Source organism: Trichechus manatus, unplaced genomic scaffold, assembly GCF_000243295.1.
Source record: "Trichechus manatus latirostris isolate Lorelei unplaced genomic scaffold, TriManLat1.0 scaffold00015, whole genome shotgun sequence".
Lineage (NCBI taxonomy): Eukaryota > Metazoa > Chordata > Mammalia > Sirenia > Trichechidae > Trichechus > Trichechus manatus.
The window spans coordinates 22,976,868-22,980,398 of record NW_004443951.1 but is presented as its reverse complement, the minus strand read 5'-3'; positions in this window follow the sequence as shown (position 1 = coordinate 22,980,398).

The window sequence follows — 3,531 nt, the reverse complement described above, 5'->3', positions numbered from 1 at the left end:
TTTTTCTTTCAAGGTTTTGTATATGTCATCCCATTGCCTTCTTGCCTGCATGGTTTCTGCCAAATAATCCAAGCTTAGTCTTATTGTTTCTCCTCTGTAGGTGAATTTTGTTTTTCTTGAGCTGCTCTCAAGATTCTTTGTTTGTCTTTGGTTTTAGCAAGTGTGATTATGATATGCCTTGGTGATTTTCTTTTGGGGTCTATCCTATATGGGGTTTGTTGATGTTCTTGGATGGTCAGCTTTTCATCTTTCATGATATTGGGGACGTTTTCTGTCAGCAATTCTTCAATGATCCTCTCTGTGTTTTCTGTTTTCTCCCCCTGTTCAGGAACTCAGGTCACTCACAGATTTTTGCTTTTGATTGTATCCCACATAATTCTCAGGGTTTCTTCATTTTTCTTCGCTCTTTTTTTCTGATTTTTCCGCAAACAGAGTAGTATCCAAGTGTTTGTCTTCAATTTCGCTCATCCTATCTTGCATCATTTCAAATCTGCTCCTCAGCCCTTCTATGACACTGTCCACTTCTAAAATCTTGTTATTTATCTTTTGGATTCCTAGTTGTTGTTTTTGCATGATTTTTAGTTGTGAATTTATTTTAGCATTTTTTTCCTGTATTATTTTCTTGAATTCTTCCATTTTTTTGTTGTATTTTCAATGAATTTGTCTGTTTTTTCAATGATTTTGTCTATATTTTCCTCATTTTTGTCTGCTTTTTGCCTCAACTCTTTGATAATTCTGAATATTGGAGATTTGAATTCCCTATCAATTAGGTCTAGTGCCCTTTCTTCTACTGGAGAGTCATCTGGCGTTTTATTTTGGACACCTACTGGAACCATCCTGTCCTGTTTTTGTAAATGTTTTGATATCGTCTGCTGTCTTCAGGGCATTCAGTGGTTATTTTTTGCGTTTATTGACTGCAGATTTCTTTGTTTCATCCTGCTTTTTTGTTTTATTTGGTTATGTCTGAGCAGGCGGGCTGTGTGTTCTTTTGTTGTTTGCTTGTCTGTGGGCATGATACTTTTCAGCTCCTTCTCCAATGGGTAGGGTCAGTCCCTCAGGTATGGTACAGCAGGGCAGGTCCAGCTTAAGGGGAGCTGATGGGATGGGTTGTTTGTGGTACACACCAGGGCTGACAGTGTGGACTGGGAATTAGTGCAGGGCAGGTTCTAGTAGGCTGTGCCCATGCTGCTTGGGCATGTGATGTTCAGCGCATGGTCCAGACAGGCAGGAAGGAAGGGGTAGATTGTGATATGTGGAGCTAAGATGGGTATGGGAAAGAGGAGAGAGAGGAGAGAGGAACAGGGGCCAAAAACAAACAAACAAACAAAAAATAGTGCTAAGGGAGCTTGCTATTGGAGTGGAGAGATGAGAGACTGAGAAATGGGGAGAAAAAGAAAAAGAAAAAGGGTAAAAGAAAAAAATGAATCAATCAAGAAACTGGAAATGAAGAAAGACAAAAAAAGAACAAGAGAGAGAAGAAACCAAAACAAAGAAAGAAACAAACAACAACAAAAAAAAACTAAAACCAAAAAAACAAGAAAAAAGAAATGCCCCCAGGGATGTCCCTGTGTGTCTGCTCAGAGTAAGGGAGTAGCTTCCAAGTCGCGTGGTAATGTCTGGCTAGAAGGGGCTCCCAAGCTGAAAAAAGAGAAAGAAAACAAACAAACAAATCAAAACAGAGCAAATCAGAGTAAACAAACAAAAAAGCCCCAAGGGTCCCACCAGCGTGACGGCATGGGCCGGAAAGCAGTTTCACAGTCGAGTGGTGTTTTGCAGCCTTTCAGGAAGAAGCAAAGATGGCACACAGAGCCAGGTATTTCAGAAAAATGAGGGGGACGTGGTGAGAGGTAAGGAAGAAATCTAAAGAAGCGGAAAAAAGCAACACCAGCAGCCAACAAAAGGCACTCAGGGAGCTGGCCAGTGCGGGTTTTTGGAATCTAAGTGACAGCAGGATGAAGCTGGTGCTTCCTGGCCAAGAGACTGTGGCTGCAGGAAGCAGAGGAGGCTACGTGGGGTGAAGAAGGGTGTGGGGTGAGAAAGTGTATACTGCTGGTTACCGGTTGTTCTGTCTCCTTCTGCAAGCTCCGTGAAGGTGCTTTCTCATACTCCCTGTTTGTTGATCTCTGATAGGAGTCCAAGATGGCAGATTTGTGCTGTGGTAGTTGATAGGGGACCTCTGCATGTATCTCTCCTCGCTCTCTGTTCTTGGTCAGTTTCTTATTCCATTTGGTGCTTGGCTGAGTTCTTTATCTCTTCATTTGATGCTTAGGGTTTCAGGATTGACATGTGACTCTGTTTGACTTAGTTTCTCTGATCTTTGCTCAGCATCTATGTTATTTCTGCATGATGAAGAGGAAACTATGGTGAGGACCCTTCCATGTCAAACTTCTGAAGAGATGAGGCTGGGCTTGCCTCCATTCAGGGCTCTGATGTGTGATCTATGTAAATGGGATCCCCCAAAGTAGTGCAGTCTACAACCAGCACACATGTACTAGGGGCCCTGCAACAACTTCCACACCCCTTACCCCATAAACTCTTTCAATCCATTCGCCCTCCTTTCCTTCCTCTCAATCCCTTCACAGTGATTTGCTATATTAAAACTGCTTCTCCTTTACAGCAATTCAACCAAGGGGTAGTGTGATAGCCAACCTTCAAAATTGCCCCAGATGACTCCCACACCCTGGTATTCACATCCTTGTGTAGTCACCTCCCATGTTGTACGAGAGTCACTATTATAATACAGCAGAAAAGATGGATGTCACTCTCGAAATTAGATTCTAAAAGACCCTGTGGCTTCTGTCTTGGCTACGCCCTCTCTGTTAGATCACTTGCTCTGGGGGAAGCTATGTCATGAGAAGCTCTAGGGTAAGACCCACCGAGCAAGAAACTGGAGCTTCCTGCCCACAGCCACATGAGTAAGCTTGGAAGCACATCCTTCAGACCCAGGAAATTGTCAGCTAACTGCAGCCAGGCTGACCCACAGCTAAGCTGCCCTGATTTCTGAGCCACAGGAACTGAGATAATAAATGTTTGCTGTTTCAAGCTGATAAGTTTGGGGTAATTTCTTACACATCAATAGATAATCAATACAGGCAGACTACATGTTGGACCATAACAGGGCAGTCCCTCACAGAATCACCTCCACTGAGCTGTGCTTGAATACTCTGCCCCAACTTTTATTAGAGGTGGTTACAAGAAACAACCACATCTAAACTGTGCCACCAATATTGCTATACACCTGCTCTTAAGCATATTGCTTACTGTTTCACTAACTTTGTGGCTTCTTTTGTAAGGGGCCATGTGAAAAACACATTTAAGAGTTTAGTGCTCGGTTCCGGCAAAATGGCGCTCTAGGCAGAATCACCACGCCATCCCTCCACAGAAAAGATCCGAAAAACTAAGTCGAACAGAGAATACAACAATCCTGAAACTCTAAAACATCAAATGAAGAGATAAAGAACTCAGCCAAGCACCAAATGGAGTGAGAAAACTGACAGAGAATGGAGAGCGAGGAGAGATCCATGCAGAGGT